The sequence below is a fragment of the Haliotis rubra genome, unplaced genomic scaffold, assembly GCF_003918875.1.
Source record: "Haliotis rubra isolate DU_JTF1 unplaced genomic scaffold, ASM391887v1 Scf264, whole genome shotgun sequence".
In the NCBI taxonomy this organism is placed as follows: domain Eukaryota; kingdom Metazoa; phylum Mollusca; class Gastropoda; order Lepetellida; family Haliotidae; genus Haliotis; species Haliotis rubra.
The window spans coordinates 840984-868036 of record NW_025766714.1 but is presented as its reverse complement, the minus strand read 5'-3'; the positions used below and the strand labels follow the sequence as shown (position 1 = coordinate 868036).

Sequence of the window (27053 nt, the reverse complement as noted above, 5' to 3'; positions counted from 1 at the left end):
TATGAACAATACTATACCACATGTACCACATGTCTATGAACTATACTCTCTATACAGCATAACAATACTATCTCTGTACCACATGTCTATGAACTATACTTCTCTATACACATGTTCTATGAACAATACTATCTCTGTACCACATGTCTGCTACTACTATGAACTATACTCTCTATACAGCATCTATGAACTATACTACTCTATACAGCATGTTCTATGAACAATACTATCTCTGTACCACATGTCTGCTACCACTATGAACTATACTCTCTATACAGCTTGTTCTATGAACAATACTATCTCTGTACCACATGTCTGCTACTACTATGAACTATACTACTCTATACAGCATGTTCTATGAACAATACTATCTCTGTACCCTACTTGTCTGCTACCACTATGAACTATACTCTCTATACAGCATGTTCTATGAACAATACTATCTCTGTACCACATGTCAGCTACTACTATGAACTATACTCTCTATACAGCATGTTCTATGAACAATACTATCTCTGTACCCACATGTCTGCTACTACTATGAACTATACTCTCTATACAGCATGTTCTATGAACAATACTATCTCTGTACCACATGTCTGCTACTACTATGAACTATACTCTCTATACCACATGTTCTATGAACAATACCATCTCTGTACCACATGTCTGCTACTACTATGAACTATACTCTCTATGCAGCATGTTCTATGAACAATACTATCTCTGTACCACTTGTCTGCTACCACTATGAACTATACTCTCTATACAGCATGTTCTATGAACAATACTATCTCTGTACCACATGTCTGCTACTACTATGAACTATACTCTCTATACAGCATGTTCTATGAACAATACTATCTCTGTACCACTTGTCTGCTACCACTATGAACTATACTCTCTATACAGCATGTTCTATGAACAATACTATCTCTGTACCACATGTCAGCTACTACTATGAACTATACTCTCTATACAGCATGTTCTATGAACAATACTATCTCTGTACCACATGTCTGCTACTACTATGAACTATACTCTCTATACAGCATGTTCTATGAACAATACTATCTCTGTACCACATGTCTGCTACTACTATGAACTATACTCTCTATACACAGCATGTTCTATGAACAATACTATCTCTGTACCACATGTCTGCTACTACTATGAACTATACTCTCTATACAGCATGTTCTATGAACAATACTATCTCTGTACCACATGTCTGCTACTACTATGATGACTATACTCTCTATACAGCATGTTCTATGAACAATACTATCTCTGTACCACATGTCTGCTACTACTATGAACTATACTCTCTATACAGCATGTTCTATGAACAATACTATCTCTGTACCACATGTCTGCTACTACTATGAACTATACTCCCTATACCACATGTTCTATGAACAATTTACTTTATACCACATTGTACTATGAACAATACTCCCTATACCACAAGTTCTATTAACAATACTCTCTGTACCACAAGTTCTATGAACAATACTCTCTGTACCGCATGTTCTATGAACAATAGTCCCTATACCACAAGTTCTATGAACAATACTCTCTGTACTACAAGTTCTATGAACAATACTCTCTGTACCACATGTTCTATGAACAATACTCTCTATACCACATGTTCTATGAACAATACTCTCTATACCACATGTTCTATTAACAATACTCTGTACCACAAGTTCTATAAACAATACTCTCTGTACCGCATGTTCTATGAACAATAGTCCCTATACCACAAGTTCTATGAACAATACTCTCTGTACTACAAGTTCTATGAACAATACTCTCTGTACCACATGTTCTATGAACAATACTCTCTATACCACATGTTCTATGAACAATACTCTCTATACCACATGTTCTATTAACAATACTCTCTATACAGCATGTTCTATGAACAATACTCCCTATACCACATGTTATATGAATAATACTCTCTATGCCACAAGTTCTATGAACAATACTCCCTATACCACATGTTGTATGAACAATACTCTCTATACCACATGTTCTATGAACAATACTCTCTATACCACATGTTCTATGAACAATACTCTCTATACCACATGTCCTATGAACAATACTCTCTATACAGCAGGTTCTATGAACAATACTCCCTATACCACAAGTTCTATGAACAATACTCTCTATACAGCATGTTCTATGAACAATACTCTCTGTACCACATGTTCTATGAACAATGCTCTCTATACCATGTCTGTACTCTATGAACAATATACCACAAGTTCTATGAACTATACAGCATGTTCTATGAACAATACTCTCTATACCACATGTTCTATGAACAATACTCTCTATACCACATGTTCTATGAACAATACTCTCTATACAGCATGTTCTATGAACTATACTCTCTATACAGCATGTTCTATGAACAATACTATCTCTGTACCACATGTCTGCTACTACTATGAACTATACTCCCTATACCACATGTTCTATGAACAATTCACTTTATACCACATTGTACTATGAACAATACTCCCTATACCACAAGTTCTATTAACAATACTCTCTGTACCACAAGTTCTATGAACAATACTCTCTCTACAGCATGTTCTATGAACAATACTCTCCATACCACATGTTCTGTGAACAATGCTCCCTATACCAGATGCTCTGTGAACAATACTCCCTATACCACATGTTCTGTGAACAATACTCTCTATACATGCTCTCTTGCATGAAGGGGGCGGTGGGGTAGCCCATGGTTAAAGCGTTGGTCGTCCCCTGGTTCGAATCCCCATGGGTACAATGTGTGAATCCCATTTCTGGTGTCCCCTGCCGAGATGTTGCTGGAATATTGCTAAAAGCGGCCTAAAACTAAACTCAGTCAGTGAGTCAGTCAATCAGTCAGTCTTGCATGAAGACCCGTGAAGGTCCGGGTTAGAATGAGCCTTCAGTAACCCATGCTTGTCGTAAGAGGCTACCAACGGGATTGGGTGCTCAGGCTCGTTGACATATGTCATCTGTTCCCAACTGTGCATATTGATGCTCATGCTGTTGAACACTGGATTGTCTTGTCCAGACTCAATTATTTACAGACCGCCTCCATATAGCTGGAATATTGCTGAGTATGGCGTAAACTAAACTCACTCACTCACTCTCTTGCATGAATCAACAGTTACTTTAAGAACCAGTTCATGTGTACAACACTCTCTGTACCCCTCCACATTGTCAGCACATGCAGCTTTGTCATCTCACTTATACCTTTGAACTAGTGACAGGAATGATCATATATGTCATTCCATATTAAATACACACTTTAAATATTATTAAAATAATTTCTGTGTATTATGGAAGAAAGATCTTTTCCATGTCATAAATGGAGAAATATATTTGCCAGATATATGCTGATTCAGCAGACTTCATCAGAGCCAGTTACCTTGACACAAATATTCAACCATTAGCCAAGATATGGTAATGTGGTGTTGTGTTGTTAAGCATAGTGTTCATACCGTAGCATGATAATAACCACCTATCACAAGGAAGTTTTACATTCAGGCATTTTTATGTAGAAATTATGCAGCATTAAATCACATGGTGGTACAGCCACTTGAGATATTGCCGTGGTTACAATGTACCCTTGTCAACAGGCCAGACCTAATGTTCCGGGAGTCTCAGTCCATTATGGCACAGCAAGCAGCAACAATGCTGCCTTCAGCCACTTCATCATCACATCAGGGGTGGTGGGGTAGCCTAATGGTTAAAGCGTTGGCTCGTCACGCCAAACACCCGGATTTGATTCCCTACATGGGTACAATGTGTGAAGCCCATTTCTGTTGTCCTCCGCCGTGATATTGCTGGAATATTGCTTAAAGCGGCGTAAAACTAAACTCACTCGCTCTTTCACATCAGGAGTCTTTTAACCTTACAAGTGCTTGCCTTTCATGTGTGAAGTATAGTTATTAGACAGATTGGCTTTGTGTATGATGTCTCCTATCTGGACGTGGGGTATAACCTTGACAAAATGACCAAATAAGGCTGTTACGATTCACTTACATATATTAGGTAGATCAAAGTGTATTCCTTCATGGATTCAATTTGTTATTCATGGTTACTAGAATCAAATTTTCAGGATTTTTTTTTTTTAAGGAGCATTTTTACTTCAATTTGGGTATTTATTGAAATGGGATATGCAAAATGAAATATGTCCATGCTAGGTAGGAACATAGCTATCACTCTTGTATGTTTAACTTGATGTGGCCACTAGTGATTGTCATAATGAATTAACTGTCAACATGATCAAAACATGTCAAATACATATTTTGTCATTGTTCCACTAAATATATTGAATAAAATGTTAACTGCTGACTTTTTATTGTATTTATTATCCAATTTTCGTATGTGTTACCCAGTGTGATATGTGTCGTATTCACCTCATAGTGGATTCACTGCAGCCCTACTTCTGGACATACCTGGTTAGAAGCAAGGACCATCGCTCATTACTTCTGGAATATTGGCATGTTAAAGTTTTTTCTTTGAAAGTATGTAGAAATCCAGTTTTTTCTTGATAAAATCAGTATATAATTTAAGAATAATATGGCTGTTCTAGAAATGGAAGTATTTTTATTGTTAGCACTTCTGTCGTAATAACTAGCAAATATCTAGCCATTCATCATTTGTACAACATGACTCTGTGGCATCACACATGTATGTGAGAAACTTTTAATTCTGTTGACAAAACAAAATGATACTTAGACTCCTGTGGCTCTGGTTCTTTGCTGACTAATTTTCCCAACAACCAGCACACCATTGGGAAGGTTTTACTCTTCAGAACCACAAGAATATGGTAAAATCAAACACATGAGTTAATGAGATGCTGAGAGCAGGGGTGGTCTAGTGTTGGTTGCAGCGAAGACCATAGGCCTTGGTGGGGCTGGCAACTGTGTTTGTTGGGAATGGAAAGGGTTTTGAGTGTGAGTTGTTGGTAGTGGTATGTGGTGGGTAATTGACTGTATGTGGTAGTACCTTGGAGTTTAATGACTGTGTCAGACACTGTTATGTTGCAGTTGGCATGCTGTAGGTAGTGTGGATGATTGGGTGATTGTATGAAGTGGATGGTGCAGCTGTTGGGTGGTGGATGGTGCAGCTGTTGGGTGGTGGATGGTGCAGCTGTTGGGTGGTGGATGGTGCAGCTGTTGGGTGGTGGATGGTGCAGCTGTTGATTGGTGGATGGTGCAGCTGTTGGGTGGTGGATGGTGCAGCTGTTGGGTGGTGGATGGTGCAGCTGTTGGGTGGTGGATGGTGCAGCTGTTGGGTGGTGGATGGTGCAGCTGTTGGGTGGTGCAGCTGTTGGGTGGTGGATGGTGCAGCTGTTGGGTGGTGGATGGTGCAGCTGTTGATTGGTGGATGGTGCAGCTGTTGGGTGGTGGATGGTGCAGCTGTTGGGTGGTGGATGGTGCAGCTGTTGGGTGGTGGATGGTGCAGCTGTTGGGTGGTGGATGGTGCAGCTGTTGGGTGGTGGATGGTGCAGCTGTTGGGTGGTGGATGGTGCAGCTGTTGGGTGGTGGATGGTGATGGTATCGAGTGAGTGAGTTTAGTTTTACGCCACACTCAGCAATATTCCAGCTATATGGCAACGGTCTGTAAATAATCAAGTCTGGACCAGGCAATCCAGTGATCAACAGCATGAGCATCAATCTGCGCAAGTGGGAACCGATGACATGTGTCAACCCAGTCACCGAGCATGACCACCCGATCCCGTTAGTTGCCTCTTACGACAAGCATGGGTTACTGAAGATCAATTCTAGCTCGGACCTTCACGGGTCGTGATGGTATCGGGGATGAAAGGTGGTATGGTGCTGAGTTAGGGCAGTGAGGCAAGGTGGGCTGGAAGGAAGTGTTGCCGTAATGAAACTGTTAGAGGCTAGGGTTATGAATAATTACTGAGAGTGAGTCAGACTCTGAACATCATTGACAAAACTGTCCTGCTGACAATAAACATTTGTCTTCCAATCCAAACTAATTAGCTCCTTGTTAAGGATCCGAGGAGTGATTCAGCCAGATGCTGGGGAGGGAGGGAGGGCTGCGCGCAGTGAGTCAGTGATGTAAGACAATTAGAGCTGGCCACCTGGCAGCTGGCTGGGACATGGTGGACGGCAGTAACACTGCACCCAGGTACAACTATTTGCAACTTTGCAGTAATTAGCCAAACATCTGTGCAGTATGCCAATAATTTTATGATGAACATAATTGGTAAATAACAGAATATTACTGCATATTTACATGTGTTGATGACATAAACTATAACTAAAGTTTTGATTGACTGATATTACTCGCACGCAACAACTAGGAAGTGCACTTTCAGAAAGACAAGTATATGCTCTTCAGGAGAAATTAACCTCATAATGCATGAGGATGAAATATAATATTTCCTGTCACAGAATCAGGGCACATTTGCGTAAATATGACAAATTCTGATCTCAGATGAGTGATTCATTGAATAATAGATCACATAATTCTGAAGATCGTTCATCTTGATCTTCGACATAGGTATCATTTTATGTGTGCATCAGCCAGGCTTGTTGTCACTAAGTATGCGTGTCATATGGCAGGATCTTCTCCAAGGTACACTTGTGTGTCACTGTCTAGCTGTGGTAGTATAACTATTTATCCCACATCCAGTTGTATTACTATAACAATGTATCACACACTTTTCAGATCTGGCATTATGACCATATATGACCCATACACAATCCAGTTGTGGAAGTATCAATGTATAACTGTAGGTAGGTAGGTTTCTTGATGAAGACATACCAATGTATTGCAGTATATAACAGCACTAAAACAATTACAATCCATACATTCCTCTTCTGGAGCTCCCTTCAGCAGGTTGTATCTGCTCTGGTCTCCTGCCTGGCCTGTCATCATACAGCAATCTGCCTTGTGAGGGGTGATGTGTGGGCGGGAGGAGTATAAGGAGGGGTGGTAGGGCGGCGGCAGCAGCGGCTTCAGACCTGTTGACAGCTATGTCTAATGTACCAACTCCTGTGTATGTCGACACCTACACTGGTGCTTCACTTATGGTAGATATGTTTATATACAGTTACATCTGATCTGCACAACAGTGAAGGGTCTGGGGGTCATGTTTCACAACAGCGATCCATCTGGACAGGGTGATCCACAGCCCTAACCCTCACTGAATGACCTCAGTTGTCCATTGTTCTGGGACCAGTGAGAACAACTGGGGTTTACATTCTTAAAAGGTTTCCTTGACCAACGGCAAAGTCAAATTAACTTTTCAGCTGCCGGTGATAAACATTTGCAGGTTTCTAATTCGAGAAGTTAAAATCTCTTTGATACCAAACCAAATATGAAGTGGTTTAATTGCCAGCACTAATTGAATGACTCCATGGGATCTGCGCAACTTTACTGCTGCTTGAGTAAATGTGTTGTCTGATATCAAGAAAAGTCATTAACATTTACTGAAGGGAGTTGCCCAAGCATTTATTTTATACTGATATAAACATATTAAATGGAGCTTTAATTTTGCTTAATTTACATGAAATGAACAGATTTCTGGGTCTTTGTACATCATAAGCGGATCCAAGGGGTGGGTGGGTGTACAGTGGTGTGCACCCCCCTTTTTGTCCTGAAAGTTTATTAAATGACTGTTGAAACTCGTGAAAGAGGGTGAAAATTAACTGTGCTACCCCCTTTTTCAAAACATTGTATCTGCCCCTGTACACTTGATTTTTTTTAATGATAGATGATTGGAGTTAGTTTCCATGATAATAGTAACTGCAATTCCTTCCCTCCAGTGAGGTATGGGAGCATCTGCTGAGAGCCTTCAGTCCATCTGTCTGCCCTTGTCAGGGGTCTGCAAGGAAACCATGTTGAGATGCTGTAGTACAGTGGCATGTTTTGTGGTGTAGAAACACTAGTCCATTGTCATGGGAGAGGGATTTTACGAGGTGTGTAAAGAAGAACATCTGAAGGTCAGCTTGCAGGAAATGAAGAACTTGTCAGTGATTGATGAACCAATGGCTGGACAAAGCACAACACCCTCTTCAGAGACTGACAGATGCAACAGCAGCAGCTTCATGGGAAAGGCACAGTGTCCAGAAACCTGGAGTGTTGTGATGTCCACAGGGTCCCAGGTGGCCTTGTTTACCAAGGCAACACAATTCTCTGTACAGGCAACACAATTCAGGCATGCTGGAATCTAGCTGTTGTGAGGTTCAATCTCAGAGCCTACCTGACTATGAATCTTGGTTAATCAGCATGATGCCAGTGGTTAGAGATTTCATCGAAGTGACGAACATCTGAGATCTGCGTCATTTCTCCATCTTTGACAGCGGTAGCTCAGCAACCCTCCCCCAGCCGATGACATTGGTAGCTCAGCTACTCCCCTTGCCCTCCCCTTCCCCTCCCCAGCTCCTGACAAATGTAGCCAAGCAACCACATCCCCCACCGTCAAGATGGGTTAAAAAAGCCTCCACCCCAGTCTGGCCTGAGAGACAGCACATTCAAGTAAGAAATAGCAGCCTTTGGAGATAAGGCTGTTGACCTGGCCCCTCACATCGCCCTGGGGGATAAACAAGGCAATTACACTGAGTTATTGACTGATATCACCCACATGGGGAAGGGACATAACTCTGGGTGTGATAAGACAACATGGCCTGTAACAGTAGATCACTCAGGATTGAGTTAGTGAGTGATTAGTACTTTGAAGCTGCTTACAATACATGTCAACTGTTATCACACAATTCATGATTTGTAACCAGTAGAAACAATTGGTACTTCAAGAGTAGTAGAGGCTGAATATGTTCAACCTTTTGGTGATCAAGATGAAGACAACAATTGGTTTGAAAACATTCACCATTGTAAGTTAATAGAATGTAATTATGAAGTCCTAACCTGATCAGAACCTGATTTTATTGAGTTGTATCTGATAAATTCTCTCTGTGATCATGATGTCAACAACATGATAAATTCTGATTTTATTTGAAAACTTCTCGTTTGTTTGTGGTCATGAGACATAAACAACTTTTGATTTTAAGGAGTTCTTATCGACAAGTTGTCACATGTTCAGCAGCACTGATCCATCATGATGGGAATTACGAACTATATTGCACACCTTGATCTGACAAGCACATTAATGTTCCCATGCTTTCAGTTCTGAGAACATGTGAGTAGGAAGATAGTATCAAGGACAGGGTAGCATGGAGGGGACCCAGCAGGATGCTATCTCCCTGCTGTAGTGCTGCACATTATATTGCTCATCAACAACAGTTTGTAATGGTTTCATTGCAGGAAACTGATGAAGTATTAATGCTCCGATAAAACAGCAAAGCAAAGACTTTATCCTCCATGGAGTTTATGGCTCCGCAGGTGCTGCTGTTGCAGTATCTTGCCTGTCAACTGATACGGAGACTTACTTTAAGTTTTGGCCTCCATCTCTCATTGGAGTCTTAACTGTTGTGAATATACTGATGAAAAGAAGTTAAGCAATATTGTTCTAAGTATGTCAGATTTTACGCCCTGTCAGCAATTTTCTAGTAATATCACAGCAGGGGACATCAGAAATGAGCTTCTGTACCTATGTGGAGAATCGGATATGGCCCTTGACGTGACAAGCAAATGCTTTAACCATCCCCGCTATTGTTCTGATGGATGTCAGCAAATGTTTAATGTACTTATGAAAAAATATAGGAGCTAGACACATTTCATCATAACGTCCTAGAGTGTTATATAAGTCTTAACTATGAGTTTAGAATGCTACATTAGTTATACACCAGCTCATTTAGCCAGCCCTGTATCTCTGAGTGCAGTGATATAACCACAGATGATAGACTCTCAAAGAAACTGTATGATATATAGCAAGTTTGATATATACTGAACCCAACCTATTTATGCTAAGACTGGACATACAATTTCATAAGCCCCCCCTCCCTAAATATTCATGAGTACACTGGGACAGTGGGGTAGCCAAGTGGTTAAAGCATTGGCTTACAATGTACAATGTGTGAAGCCCATTTCTGGTGTCTCGCGGCATGGTATTGCTGTATTTTGTAATGCTGCTAAAAGAGGAGTAAAACTAAACTCACTCACTCACTCACTCACTCACTCACTCACTCCACTCCACCCAACTCCACTCACTCACTCACTCACTCACTCACTCACTCCTGTATGTGTACACAGATCCACCAGGTACTGACATTGATTGTGTCTAGAGATCTGTGTACACTGCTGTCCAAAGGGTACTAACGTCTCTGTGGGCAGACCTCCATGTGCAGATCCTGAGCTACATCTCTTATAATTGTCGATATCATAAGGAGCAGCATACTGGGGTGATTTATCATGGTGATTGAGCATCAGAACCTCGATGATCTGTCTACATGTCTACATCAGGGCCATTTGCTGACACCTGAACACTCTGTGTAATAATATGTGTTGTGATTGATGCTGGTGGGCTGGGGAGATATGGACATATATCCCCCAGTTTGAATGGCTGGTGTCTATTGTATGGGCTTCCATAGTACGTAACCATCCAGGGACATTGGCAGATTACATGCCTGTAATACATGCAGTATTACATGCAGTATTACATGCTGCACACTTGGAAAGTGGTTTTAAGATTTTAAGAATGCCAGTAAGCGGAAACTTAAACTATTGTTTTATAATGAAAATGAAATAGCTGAAAGACGATGTAATATGGTTTTCCCACAAGCCAACATTCTGTCCATCCGTCCATACACGTAGGTCTGTCCGTTTTTCTATCGTGGCAACAGTACAAGTGCACCGGCTGGAATCCATGAGTTGGAGGATGATCTATTGTTGAAACAGGAAGCAGTTCTTTGAGAAAGATGCACCATTAAATGATGTGGTTAATAATAATAAGTGCATGTGCTAAACTCCATTCACTAGGTGAATGATCATAGCACTAACCAACCAGATAACCCAAACTGTGCCTGGGAGGCGCTAGAAGGTTAATAGTCACATGACTTAAACCACTGGGTACCCTTTTTCTGCTGGCTGAACAGAAGCAATTTGAACAAATCACATGTGCTTCGTTATGGGGCAGGACTGAAGTCCTAGAAACTCTCAGGAGTCAAGCTGCCAAACACGGTCACCCATCCAAGGACTCTCCACACCAAACGTTGCATAATTTCACCTGATTCGTGACCTGAGCTCTGTGCACAGGGCCACTACTATTACCACTTCTATTAATAATTACATGTATTCAAACAAATGGGGCGGTAGGGTAGCCTAGTGGTTAAAGCGTTCACTTGTCACGCTGAAGACCCGGTTTCGATTCTCCACATGGGTACAATGTGTAAAGCCCATTTCTGGTGTCCCCCGCAGTGATGTTGCTGGAATATTGCTAAAAGCGGCGTAAAACTAACATTCATTTATTCACTATTCAAACAAACAAAATTTAAATAAGAATACACATTGTCAAATGAAGAGCTGTTGTATAACTGTGATATCACACTTGTATTATTACAATTGTCAAGTGGTCAGCTTATCTGTGATATTTGGCTATATACACAGGTGATATTCTGTTTTGTCACATTATTGATAGAAAGCCCATGAAAGTACACCAATGGAAATTCATCACTTATGTAGACAAGCATGTTTCTAAACTGACAGATCAGTTTCTAAGGTATTGATCACCTGAATCGGAGAAAACTGGCCTGGCAATATTGATAAAATCTCCATCAACTTGGCCATGGGCCATAAAGAGAATTCAATGGCAGTCAGTCTCATATATGAAGTGGGAATGGTTTTGTGAATCAGAAGGTGATGTATGGTGTAATTAACAGTTGTCCGGTGATGGATGGGGACTGAGGAATGGCGGAGGGAGGATATTGGACTCTGGGATTGAGCTCCTACCTTCAATGTGGAACCAGCATGAATAGGAAGCAATATTGAGAATGCCAGAACACTCTTGTTACTGTTAGCCAATTAGATGGGTTTTAGATGGTTTTGTGCGGCAAACTCCACACAAAATGCTCGTTCTTAAGGTGAGAGTTATTCTCAGCTTTTCCCATGTCTGTCACAAGTTTGAAATAGTGTAATGTATTGCCAGAGGAATGAACTGTTAGCTGTCGGCAGTGATTCCCACAACTATTTCCACATCTTCTTGTGTGGCAAGGTGAACACTCTGCTGTAGGAATACTGAGTAGCTGTTTGGACCAGATTAACAGAAGCTGTAATGTTCCAATAAGTTATATAGAATAATAGACATGTAGGAATGAAATAGTTTGACACTGAACTTAACACCAACGTAGCATAATTATTATGTTGAAATGCTTGAACTTCACTATCGCTGATGCGGTGGGGTAGCCTAGTGGTTAAAGCGTCCACTCATCTCGCCGAAAATCCGGGTTTGATTGCAAACATGGGTACAATGTGTGAAACCCATTTCTTGTGTCCCCCTCCGTAATATTGCTAGAATATTGCTAAAGGCGGCGTCGTAAAACTAAACTCACTTATTGCTGACAGATGTACAAATATGAAGAAAGTTTACTGGAATTAAAACATGGAAATTCTTCAGAGTATTTCATTAAAATCCCAAGGCACAGAAACATTACCCTATTGTTTTAGCTCAACTGGATCAAGACAGGAAGATGATTTGGGATAACCGAGTTGCCATACATTTACCAACCACAGTTCAGTTCCCCACTTGAGTGCAATTTATGAAACCAATATCTGGCATCAGTTGCCATATTGCTGCTGGAATATCGTTAAAACCAGCATAAGATGTTCGCTCGTTCGTAGACAAGAACAAGTTATAACAGCATTGTAGGTGTAAGATCCTTCCTTAACTCTGCTATGATGTAAGATTCCTGACAATCCCGATGATTACTACCTGACATTGATGGCTGGTGACCTCATGGGCTCAGTATGCCCCTAATGAAGGACAGTTTAAGTCTGATTTCCCTGTAATATTGTCAGCGTCAAGTTGGTCAAAGGTCACCGGTTATAACTGGTTTAACAACACAAGTGTAGAAATATTTGGATGAAATTCAATTTAGAGACATGCCAGTTGTCCGCTGGTCAAGATTGACAACCATCTAAATTGGTTCATTTACATCTGGCCAAATGATTGGTTTGTGATTGGTTATTAGATGCAAATAATTAGTAGAGATGTCATGTGTAGAGACAGCTTGGTCATGTTTGGAAACCAATATAATTGATTCGGTTTAATGAGACAAGACTGGATAATGGCTCCCATAAGTGGCAGACTGATTTTTGGCTATAACAAATTCATAGTTGCTGATTTGAGTGAAAATTATTTCTGTTGAAAACAGAGGTCACCTTGACTGGCCTGCTAAATTGGTCAGGGGACGGGTTGATGGTCATTTATCTTGGACATGTTATTGATTCAGTTCTAATAAAAAGTCTACTGAACCAGATAGTAAAGCGCCTGTGAGCAGCCAAGCTGGAACTCGGCACTATGTTAATAGATTATAAATATAATAATAGTATTCAGGTTAGAGGTCAGGAGGTTTCAGTTGGCATACTAATTTGGATAAATGTTTATGAATTAAGACAAACTTGAATTTGTAGTCAGTCATATGTTATGTTAGTTTTTACAGAATAAAATGTCTCTTTCATCCTCTCACTGGTGTCTCCTGCCGTGATATTGCTGGACTATTGCCAAAAGAGGCGTAAAACCAAACTCACTCACTCACTCAGTCACACACTCATATAATTGCTCAGTCTCACTACTACTTGCTCTCTCTCAAATATTCTTGCTCTTTTTCAAACTCATTCACTCACTCACGCTTGCACATTCTCTATCTCACTCACAGATTTATTTGCTCCCTGTGTCTCTGTCACTCATATATTCTGTCGAGTAGAGTATAAATTTTGTGTTTCACCTTCATGGGCACTTGAAGACAGAGCCTCCACAAATGTCCGACAGCACAGTCCCGTGTTGCTGTACGTACAGGTTAACTACAAGTGTTCCACCGACACCTTCCTCGCTGCTGGCAATATAGTAGGTATGTTGCTTGGCTAAACACAACATATTTCTTGGGTGGCTTATGTGTGTTATAAATGACTAGCAGATTTACTTGATAAAGTGCTGTAACAGTCATAAATCATAATAGCATCTATTGTATCGTGGCCCTGATGACTTAGCGTGGTAAATCTGAGCCAGGGAGTACATTGATGGAGTTTATCACACTTTATTGTTGTTGTAAATCATATCTGATGAACGTGTTCAGCTGGTAATGGCCCAGCTAGCGCAAATGACTTTCTGGCATAACAGTCATGTCTTGCTGCTAGCCCAAGATTGGAGTTGAAGCAGAGTGTACAGTGCGTGACAGAACGTTACTCATAGATTGTAGCGCGCTGACAGGGAGTAAATGAGATACCGAAAAAATAATTCTCAATGATATTTCATGTCCTGCCTATAATTATTTTCACTCCCTGCTTTATGTTTTCTCTGAAATGTTTATTACAATTGAGAGTAGCATGTCAATATTTGTAATGGTTAATCACATACCACATCACCAGAGAAAATGAGTGCTATATGACAGGGAGTACGGGATGTTATACCCCAGAGAATACAGGGCTTTGTATCAAGAGGGGGGGAATGTGGGATGTTATGGCATTCAGGAACATTTGTCATTCAGAACAGTTTTATTACTGACTAAAGAAACTTTGAAATTACTTGGCAGCTATTTATTAGATAGAAGCTGTCACTGTCAATCAGAGCAACCCAGCTAGGTTGTCATTCTTCCCCATTGCAGATAGCAGGAGGATAAACATCCAGATGATTGAGACAATTACTGAGATGAAACTTCAGACAGCATTATACCAAGTGGAGATAATCTCCGAGATAAAGAGGGGATCAGATAGATGGTTGAGATTGGGGAGCCTGGTGGCAGTCTGGGAGGAATAGTGCAGGTGCAGGCACAGGATACAGGCCGTACTTACACATTCTTGTACTATGTTGGATCGTACTTACACATTCTTGTACTATGTTGGATCGTAAGCCCATGCTTTGTTGTAGAACTTTCTTCCAGATACGATATTTATTGCTTGACCTCTTGAAGATGTCAGTGGATCTTTTAATCATTTTGAAATAAATAAATAATTAAAAAATAAATAAATAAATAAATAGATAGATATATAAATAGATAGATAGATAAATAGATAGATAGATAGATAATAGATAAATAAATAAATAACATGTTATATTTATATGGACATAAGAGAATTGAGCATAATTATAATTTTGTTGAACACTCAAAAATTTTGATTAAAATTCTAGAAATGAGAAGATGTTTATCTCAAACCACTTGATTGTGAGGCAGGTAGGTTATAGTCACAAGTTCTGTTAACTTCTTTGAGTGGCATCATTTGCTTGATAATGGTGTTAGTAGCTACACCGAAATGTCGCTCAATAATAAATTTGTATATCCATAGAACTCTCCTCGTTGTACATGTTCTGTTATGGGTCGGTCCTAGGAAATAGCCCAATCCATGGCTGTAAGTCACCCCAGTTACAAAGGGAAGGTTAGAATCGGTCTCCAGGAACCTTGTTATAAAACTTTATTTGTGACGTATCCAATATCAGCAGTGCACATCATCAAATAAGAGACGATAATGAAGATGACATAACGAAACAATGAGGTGTGTTGGACCAACAGGAATGAAGGGTTGACTGCCTCAGTACATGTCTCCTACAGCTACTCCTACTCTTGAAGTGAAATACCAATATGGAGAAACTTCGTCTGGAATAGACCTTAATTTTGACATTCTACATAACCTAAATACTCTCTCAAAAACAAAAATTCCACATATCATTGGAAGTTTCTGCAAGGGCCAAAAAACATACTTAACTCTTAAATGTCGTCAAAAAAGTTTTACTTTGTCTGTGGTGTTGCACTGACACTGTCACTGTCACAGTGTTATACCATAGTGAGAGTGTTATACAATAGTGAGAGAGTCATACCATAGTGAGAGTGTTATACCATAGTGAGAGAGTCATACCATAGTGAGAGTGTTATACCATAGTGAGATTGTCATACCATAGTGAGAGAGTCATACCATAGTGAGAGTGTTATACCATAGTGAGAGTGTTATACCATAGTGAGAGAGTCATACCATAGTGAGAGTGTTATACCATAGTGAGAGAGTCATACCATAGTGAGAGTGTCATACCATAGTGAGATTGTTATACCATAGTGAGAGAGTCATACCATAGTGAGAGTATCATACCATAGTGAGAGAGTCATACCATAGTGAGAGACTCATACCATAGTGAGAGACTCATACCATAGTGAGATTGTGATACCATAGTGAGAGAGTCATACCATAATGAGAGTGTTTTACCATAGTGAGAGAGTCATACCATAGTGAGAGTGTCATACCATAGTGAGAGAGTCATACCATAGTGAGATTGTGATACCATAGAGTGTTATACCATAGAGTGTTATACCATAGAGTGTTATACCATAGTGAGAATATTATACCATAGTGAGAGTGTTATACCATAGTGAGATTGTGATACCATAGAGTGTTATACCATAGTGAGAATATTATACCATAGTGAGAGTATTATGCCAAAGTGAGAGATGTGATTAAGTTTCCAGCCTCATCAAATATACATTATTATTCTGTACATAACTAAGGACTGCAAAAACTCTTCCTTCTGACATTATTGGCTCACTTTAAATAATGGGCATATTTTACATGCAACTTTACATGATAAATGTGGTTTACATGCCTTAGATAAGGTATCAAAATGCCATACAGGAATACGTGGAGATGGATTATTTATCGCCTCATGCTACTGAGGTATCACGCTGTCATGATAACCATGTTTTACATTTCATCAATTGGACATAAATTGCTGGGTCCAATAGCTGAGCGTGTCAGTTGTTCAACTTGAACCACATTTGAAGCTGAGTGAAACTGACAGTGACGTACTTCACAACTAGTGCCGATTGCACTTGTGGTATACGATCCATATCACTCTATGATGTGTGATCGCACCATCTGGGGGAATACATAGCCATAACTCCTTCCTGTGACCAGTGAAATGAACAGGACAGAATTCTTACAGACCAGCAACAATAAGACAGTTGTACTGCAGGCTCATACCAGACAATTTATAATGCTGTAAATAATGTTGTGTTGGACCTTAAATGGGAATAATCCTATAAAATGTCCCTTGAGGAGCAGGGAACTCTCAAGTCAAGGGGGAGTAATGGCTGCTGGGGCTGAGAAGGGGATTAAATCGGATGGGGTTATTGTTTTTTATTAAATACCTGCTCTTTGGTCTGTAAGTGAGACTATAGCTCTCTGCCGCAGCATCACTAAAGGACATAATGACTGTTACACATGTTTACAGTTGGTAGCAGAGAGCCCTGGAATAACTGTATCCACTGAAGGATAACACTGTTATACCACCTGTGATAGCACATGCAGGGGTGTAAATGTCCATCTGATAGTGGGGCTTGTTGACCAGAACACAGGCATGTATTTACCAAACTATATTATCAACATTTACACACATACATTGACTTCATGGTGGGTTTATTAGAATCCTATAACACAGTTGGGAATTTAGTCAGTCTTACAATCCCTGAACCACATTTTTGCCCCACTGCCCAGAGCTAAAGTTCTAAATGAAGCAAGTCTAGCTTTCCTCTTGTTCAGGCTAAATTTCTGAATTCTTCAATTCTTCAATCAAAATTATATATATATTCAGAGACTATGCGCTAGTCTTTTGGGAATTCAGAGCTTAGAAGTTCTCATGTACAAATAACAAATATAGATTATTTTTTTAAATTCAGAATTTCAAAATTGTTCTTTGATTGTATTTCTTTTCAATATTTATTGCAAATTTATTGAAAAATATTTTAATGTACATAACCAGAACAAGTCACTATGTACACAAGCAAAAACCAAGCATTTTACAACACCCCTTCATGTTGTGCAGGTAGCTTGACCTCATGAAATGCATTTGAGGGTTTGCATGTTGATGACAGACCACATGGTGGGGTCCTACACTGCTGGTCGGTGGCCATTGTGTTCATACAAATGCTTACCACATTAACGGCTCTCACCAGGGGCTGTTCCCCTCACACTGACCTGTGGGAAGTATTTAGTGTACACACCTGTGCATTGTCCTTTCATTCATTAAACACTTTGTAATATATGAGTTCATAACCTAAAAAAATTAAATTCTTAAGGTAACCTAATAGTTTTAACACAGGGGCAATAAAATTGTACTTCTTTGTATATTTTCATTATGCAGTAAATCAGCACTCATTATATGTAATATGAAAAAATACTCATGAGACAGATAAGCCTGTATACAGCATCAGTTTATACAATACTGTCCCAAGTAAGATTTTGGGTTACAATAGTTTGAAATGGGAAGGTAACGTCACTTTGGCTATATGAACATGTTCTTCCCAATAAACATCCAGTAAGGGTACTTTCTGGACCAAGAGGGTTGTCTTTTTATCAGTAGATGAAGGTGACTGCTGTCATTTTTAGATGTGACAATGTTGAATAGTTTGACTAGTTTGGAATGTTATTCAATCAGTTGGCTGTCAGTGAGAATGTCACAGCCCATTTAAGTTTCTTATGGCATGAGATGAATGTTATATAATGGTAGAGATAATTAATGTCACATTTCATTTTCATAACATTCTGCAGATGGCAGAAACTGATTGTCTGACCCCCTTAAGTTTTGATATGTGAGGAGTTGCATGTTATGTTATAACAGACTGTAGTTACCATGTGATAACTCACATATCAACCAGCAATAATGTACATATTGTACAGAAACTTATTGGTAGGACCCTTTGTTTGTCATGACAAGAGTAGAATATTATGAGACTACTCACCATGAGATAACTCCTATATCAGCCAACACCGATGTTGTGGCACTGTGGTCCAAACACTGTCCTATAAAGACTGAGCCGGGGTGTCAACAAGGAGAAACTGCTACATCCAAACACACACACACTATCACTGTATAGGAAACATGTCACTTGAAACCACCAGTCAATACACCAGAGTGTGGAGAGAGTTTATCCCATATGGAGTCTCTGCTACATGTGACCGACCCAGGTGATGCAGGACTGCATGTATTCTGCAGTGGTATCCCGTGACAGTGGGTAACAAGACTGGTCAGGCCATCATGTTTACATCCACTCCCTCTCTGGTAGGGTGAAACACTGGATACTTGTCTCGGGGCACACATCCACTCACCACTGCTCCTAAGCAGCACCTGAGGGTAGGTAGTCAAGCAGCTGATGAGGAGTTGTGAAGAAAGGTGACGGATAAAAGCAGATGGACCGACTGACTGACTGGTTCAAGAGAAGATGTGATGGTACTGACTGACAGGAAGGCGTGCTAGAGTCGGCCAGACCACGCCAGGCAGACAGGCAGGCAGGCAGTCAGGCTGGGAGATAGAGCTAGCCGGCTGGGGAGAGAGGAGTTGATCAACTTCTTCACACATGCAGTGAATGGGAAACACATTGCAGCAGTAGAAGATCTCGAGCTGCATGACAAAAGGAGGGGTGCCTGGGGGAGAGGGCCTCATGTGGAGGGGTGGGTTGGAAGAGGGGTGAGAGTTTATGTCACAATGGTCATTTAACAGGGGAATGATGGGCAGGGAGTTGGGACCTAATGCTGTACTGAGTGTTTGAAGGTGGTTGGGAGTGAGTGAGTGAAGAAGTTGCATCACACTGGTCATTTAACAGGGAGAGGGGTTGGTAGGGGCCGGTTGGGGCCTGTATGTGCCTATTGTTTTGGGTCATGTCAGCTGGAGGGTACTGTTGTATTAGGTGCATTCTCGGATAGGTGCACTGGATTCAGGCAATGTGGCAAGGTAAAATTGTTAAGACCTCTATGGCAGGTCAACTATCACCAGGCTTCTGCACCAGGTCTGGTTCCTGTTAGTTAAACAAGGAAATTCTCACTCAATTTACTTGCTGACTAACTTTCTCACGCACTTATATCCTTATTTCAGTCATTAAGGGAAGCATATTCTCTCATCTGGAGTTTACTGGTGACTGTAACTAGGCAAACAAACTCGCTCGCTCACTCACTCACTCACTCACTCATAGTTGGCAGTGCACTGTATTGGTTGATTCATTGTTGTTTAACGCTGAACAATATTCCAGCTGTAAGAGTGAGTGAGTGAGTTTAGTTTTACGCCGCTTTTAGCAATATTCCAGCAATATCAAGGGGGGGGGGGGGGACACCAGAAATGGGCTTCACACATTGTACCCATGTGGGGAATCGAACCCGGGTCTTCGGCTTGACGAGCGGACGCTTTAACCATTAGGCTACCCCATCGCCCCTTCAGCTATATGGTGGCAGTCTGTAAATGATCAGACAATCCAGTGGTTGGCATCATAAGTGCCAATCTAAACGATAGGGATACGATGACATCTTCCCACCAAGTCAGGGAGCCTGACCAGTGCATGATCCCGCTAGTTTTCTCTGACGATTAGCATGGGTTGCTGAAGACCAATATCAGGCTAGCAAACTCTCACCCATTCACTCATTCACCCACCCACCTATACACTCACATATTTGGGGCGGTGGGGAAGCCAAGTGGTTAAAGTGTTTGCTCATCACGCAGAAGGTCCGGGTTCAATTCCCCACATGGGTACAATGTGTGCAGCCCATTTCTGGTGTCCCGACCGTGATGTTGCTGGAATATTGCTTAAAGCCATGTAAAACCATACTCATTCACTTACTCAATTATTCACTCAGTGTTCACAGGTTACTGGAATAAAATGAGGTGAACACTCACTCACTCACTCACTCACTCACTTACTGATCACTGGCTCTCTGCTCTCTGACACTACCACATGTAATCAGGGAGAATCTAACCTGCTGCCAATGGCAGTGATGGAGAGGACAAGACTGCTTGCTTCCCTCCTCAAGGAGGTTTGTTCCTTCTGGGATCAGTTCACTGGGACGCTTTATTGATTTCCTTCTTTGTGGGTTTCTCCAGATTAATGCAATTAACTGAAAGAGGCAAATATCTTCCACAGAAACATCAACTGAGACCTACTAAGATGAATGGGAAAATCTTCATAAGCTTCATGTCATCAGAGCGTTTGAAATATTGCACAGTGCATGATTCAAGGATTGTGGACCACTATGCTGAGGTGTATGAATTCTTTAATGAAACCTCACGAGGCTTTAGTGTATTTTCTGGCCTGAATCTTTCTGTCATTGTGTTTTTCATAAATGGAAAACCTAAACCCTTTCTGTTGATCTCCAGAGCTCTACTTAGTGTTCTTAACTGTTCTTTCCCAGCTGCTTAAATCAATAATCAATGTATTTGGTCTCGTCATTTTTTAGTCATGTACACACTGCACCAAAAAGATTGGGAATCATGAATGTTCTAGTGGACATTTTTTTTTAATTTGTGTGCTCAGTCTGAAATACAACAATTAGGCCAGACCAAGTTTATTTCTTGTTTTACGGATTCGCTGGTCTTATTTTTTCAAGAATAAGAAAAAAAATAATAATTAATTTTCCCCGCTCAAAAAATAAAATCCAAATGTTAATGTGATATACATGAAATACTCTTGAAATCAGTGTGAAACCAAAACTCACTGAACTTATTTTTAGTTGACTGGTGATATTTAAAAAAAAAAATTCCCTCCTTAGTCTGGCCTTATCAACAAAATATTTAAGAGCTCCATTTCTATTTTGTTTATTATATGATACAAAAACAATGTAAAGTTAAACACCTTGTTTCTAAATGACTACCTTTCATGGAAGTTGGGTAATTCAGCACTCAGCCTTTCAGTCATGGGGTTCTTAACTTGGCCCCTCCCTCTTTTAGTGTTATATGAGTTGGTGATGCATACACACCATCAAGCAATGCACATCTTGTCGTCATCAGCAATATCTTAAACATTTTATTGCAAATATGCTGATTTTATGTTTATCATGGTATATTAATATTGTCACATATGTCATGTAATCAACCTTTCCTGACATACCTTTCATCACCCACATGAGCAGTGAATATTTATCAGATAGATAAAGTTTTGTTCAAAGCTGAGACTGAGTGACTTGTTCCCTTGTCTAGCTGATCAACCTGGTTTGCCTCCCTGTAAGAGTTTTGTGTATGGTGTAACACTGTAATATGTGATACCCATTCTTAGAACTCCCGCCCTGGTATTGCCTTAATGTTGACAACAGGATGTAAAACCTCACTCACTCATCACCACCAAAGTTTGGGTCATGTGATTTGCAGTGGGGGCTGTCAAGGTCATGCTGTCACAGATATTGGTTTCAACCTGAAGGTATGGATGCTGCGAGGGGGTCAGTGTCACGGTCTGATGAATGGGTCTGGGTTTGATTCCAGCTGTGCAGCCTTTGACATCCCAGACATGCTGTTGGCTCCCCCTGGTGTCCACATCAAGACCAGACTGACCATCCCCTTCTATTGCCTCTCCTTGATCAGCCTGATAGGCTGTTGTGTCTGATAGTGCACCCCATTACACAGATAATAAACTGATGCATTGACTGGAAGGAGGCGTTTGACCTTAATTAGATTATGGCATGGAAGAGTTATTTCCCTTGATGTAATTCCTACTGTTCTTGTGGGTGATATGAATGTTTATCAACTGGAGATGTGATACGACTACATATTCACTGAAGATAGATGAGGATGTGTCCTCAGATTGGCTGACCACGTATTAGTGTTGTGATAATGGGGAGAAGTGGTCAGGGAGGGGTGCTAATAACATCAATTATGCTATGGTTTATCTGCTAGCTCTACTCAAGTCCAGAGATACTGGTAGTGCAGATATTCAAGTAGGAGATACCAGTAAATCTCTAAAATGAACAGTTACTCTTTGGGATTAACATTGTCTTTTAACAAGAAATAGAGAAGGCCAGAAAATCGACTTATTTCCTGAACTGAGGAAATATAGATTTACCTGAGCCTTGTAGACTTGCTTGAAATTTGTCAGATATTTTTGTTTGGAATTTACCACTGAGTGAGTGAGTTAAAATTTAATGTCACATTGGTATTGCTTCAGCAATAAAGTATTGACAAGTTCCTATCTACGTGTTTGTCATCATTACGTAGTTTGTCAATATAAAGAAATGTTTGTCAAACATACTTACCATAGAGAACTGTAAATTTAGTTGAATTGTATGTAACTAGAGATGTTTTAGAAAACAAAACCTAGTATAGAAGAAATGTGGTCTAAGTAATGGGAAAACAATACTGTTAAATGTATGAGAAGTATTAACAGTGAAACCTACCAGGTGATATAAAAATGATAAGCTATATAAATAGTGAAACCATGTACAGAACTGGCAGGAAATAAGAACAGTGAAGTATATTACCGGTATCTTAATAGAATACACAGGAAACGAAGAATGGCAACATGATTCAGAAATAATGAGGTTTTTGAGCAATGATCTTTTCTATAGTTATTTTTAATTGTTTTTATTGTGAAAGAAAATGACTCCATATATACCATTACATTTGACATGCAATCAAAATAACCAGTTGATGTTTTCAAGACAAGCAGTTACTATTGCTAGAGATATTAATGACTTTGTTGTCATATTCATGATGTGATTCACAACACAGTCAGCAAGGAATATTTCCTTTCTTTGATATTTATAGAGAAGTTAATCAGAGCCAACTCGAGAACATCCAGATTCAGACTGAGATGTACTGTGCATCATCGTTTAGTTTCATTGCATTGGAACAGAAAATTTTATCAGCCCTAAAATGATTGGCCTGAAATTATGATAACTGAAGATATGTTCATATTCTATATACAGGCATTTATGCTCAGCTGTGTTCAAGCAAAGGTATGTTCATGCTCTGCTGTGTTCATGTTCAGGTGTGTTCACTTGTGTAATTCAGGTGTGCTCACATTCAGTTGTGTTCACATTCAGGTATGTTCACATTCAGGTGTGTTCACATTCAGGTATGTTCATATTCAGGTGTGTTCATGTTCAGATGTCTTAAAGCTTATGTGTGTTCATGTTTATATGTGTAAATGTACTGTATATATGTATTTATATGCTCAAGGGGTGTTTATATTTATAATGATGTGTGCATCATGTTTAGATGTGTTCATGTTCTGGTGTGTTCATGTTCAGGTGTGTTCATGTTCTGGTGTGTTCATGTTCTGGTGTGTTCACTTTCAGATGTGTTAATGCTTCTGTGTGTTCATGTTCATATGTGTAAATGTATATATGTATTTATATGCTCAGGGGTGTTTATATTTATAATGATGTGTGCATCATGTTCTGGTGTGTTCATGTTCTGGTATGTTCACGTTCAAGTGTGTTCATGTTCAGGTGTATTCACGTTTAGGTGTGTTCATTTTCAGGTGTGTTCATGTTCTGGTGTGTTCACGATCAGGTGTGTTCATGTTCAGGTGTGTTCATGTTCTGGTGTGTTCACGTTTAGATGTGTTCATGTTCTGGTGTGTTCACTTTCAGGTATGTTCATGTTCAGGTGTGTTCATGTTCTGGTGTGTTCACGTTCTGGTGTGTTCACGTTTAGATGTGTTCATGTTCTGGTGTGTTCACATTCAGGTGTGTTCATGTTCAGATGTGTAAATGTGTAGATTTGTTCATATGCTCAAGGATGTTCATGCTTAGGGGTGTTCATATTTATAATGATGTGTGATCATGTTCAGATGTGTCCCCCCGCCGTGATAGTGCTAGAATATTGCTAAAAGTGGCGTGAAACACAGCCTTCCAGTTGTGGTTGTTCTTAACTTCTTTTGTGTAGTATGTTCACAAGCACAGAGATATTGTGTCTTCTACCTGGGAACATTGATAGGTGACTTGTCCAATACAAGTGCTCTCTGGTATTGAGAAAAGTGGGGTCCCACATTAGACATGCAATTTACTTCAAATAATGACCTAACATTGTGATTTGTCATCGAGAGCAAGCATTGTCTGATACAGAAAATGATAACCAGGTTATATATATCATTATAGAATATCTGCCTGTATCAAGATCAAGCCTCAGACCAGATGGGAGAAATATGGCAAAATGATGCGAGATTAATATCAGACGCTGAGAACATGCACAGCACATCTTCTTATATGACTCAGCTTCCTTCACGCGATGCAGGATCAAATTAGGATGAACTGAATCCTCCACAGGGATATATCACATGTCTTAAGTTTGATACAAGGTTTCAATCATTTGAATCAGTCTGTCATAGAAGAACCCCCTACCCAACTAAATAAAAAATTTTTAAACAGCCGAAGACAGTTTGGCAAGTCTAGAATTTTCAATGTATTAAGTCTGAAGACGCATTTATATTTCTGGAATTGAACAAAATATCATGAGAGTATTTTTATTTCGAAAAATGATGTGAATTTATAGAAACTATTTGCATGTTTGTTCTCAAGTTATTTCACTGAGCCTTGCATTCCTCAACACTTGTGATACTCTTGTTGAGACCTGACATCCAACCTCCTGTATAAACCACAGATGGGAAATACGACAAAATAGTGAGATTGTATCAACTGACACCAAGGATATAAATGATATATACCATGGCCCACAGAAGAACACCTTCCACCCAGAGTAATCCCTGGGGAATTATACCTATAATCGCCAGTAGCCAGACATGTCAGTGATGGTTTTGTCAGCATTAATTTAACTTTAAGTGCAAATGTGCTGTGTTGGTGGGGTGGCCTAAGTGATTTATCATCTGTCAGGTGAGAGCGAGATAAGTGTGGGGTGGGATATCACCTGCGTATACACCGCTAGTCACAACCACTTCAACACACGTTATGTCACCAACTTTACAGCCTGTCACACACTGTAATAACACATGTATATGCATCAATGTGTCCATTTATTGTATCATATTTTGGCTCCTTGTCATGTGTACTGTGCACAGATCACAAATCAGACCAAGTTATGCAGTTTGGGTCATTGAAAGTAACTGGGAGGGTGTATGTGTTTGGTAGCTTGACATGACTATGGTAGGGGTGATGGGGTAGCCTAGTGGTTAAAGCGTTCGCTCGCCATGCCATAGACCCATTTTCAATTCCCTACATGGGTACAATGTGCGGAGCCCATTTATGGTATCCTTTACTGTGATATTACTAGAATATTGCTAAAAGCAGCTTAAAACCTCGCTCACTCACTCACTCACTCACTCACTCTGCCCCCAGTCCCTCCCACCCACCCATCCCCCACCTCCTGTAGAAGTAAAGAACTCCAGGCCTTCCATCCTCCCCTACAGCAGCTTACATAAACATTCACACCAGGAAAATGCATTTAAAATATTTCCCCAGTTTTTGTCAAACAAAGAAGATTGTTATCATCTGAAGATGAAATTTGTCGACCCAAGTGGGAGGGGAGTGTATCTGTGCATCGTGGCTTGTGGAGAGGGATCAGTTGTGTTCACTTCACCACACAAAGCTGTGTACCATATCATCCCATCTTTGCAATGGGGTCAATGGCTGCTACACACACTCCAGTTGCAGAATGGAAATTTGCACGTTTTTCTTTGAAAGTGAGAAACTCGATTGAAGTTTAGAAAAGAAATTGGAATAAGAGTGTGAGTTGCAAGATAAAGATCAGTTAATGTAAAGTGTGGAAACTCCCAGCAGAAGAAACATTCCATGATGGAAGCAGTCTAGCACCTACGTGTCAGCTGTTGGAAGTTACTCACTCTGTTTTTGTTCATTTAGTCATCAATGTGAATAAACTGCTCAGATGTGTTACTTAGCTGGATGAAAGAATGTCTAAACATGATACATATATCATCACAAGGTATATTAAATGCTTTCAAAACTCAGAGGATAAGGTTCCTGGTGGTGAAATCCCAGCTCACAGTAGACTATAACCAGTCTCAAGAACATACAGATTGGTCATCTATAAAACTTGAGAATTATCTATTTCATTGTAAAAACAAAGCTCATAGATCACATTTCAAAACAAAGGTTTAGTAATCATAAACTCAAAATTGAAACCGGTAGATATACAAAACCTGCAACCCCCTAGAACAACATCTCTGTGAAACATGTACTAGTAATGT

At 40.0% G+C, this 27053-nt stretch overlaps 1 protein-coding gene and 1 long non-coding RNA gene across 2 annotated transcripts in view; one reads left to right on the top strand and one right to left on the bottom strand.

Annotated features, from left to right (window-relative positions):
- Positions 1–19479, bottom strand: part of LOC124280290 — a 34872-nt gene extending 15393 nt beyond the window's left edge. The window contains exon 1 of the long non-coding RNA XR_006899638.1: positions 18879–19479. This is a non-coding gene — a long non-coding RNA (uncharacterized LOC124280290). The remainder of the gene's footprint in view (positions 1–18878) is intronic.
- LOC124280289 (tumor protein p53-inducible protein 11-like) overlaps positions 1–27053 on the top strand; it is a 468499-nt gene that overhangs the window by 36855 nt on the left and 404591 nt on the right. The window lies entirely within an intron of this gene.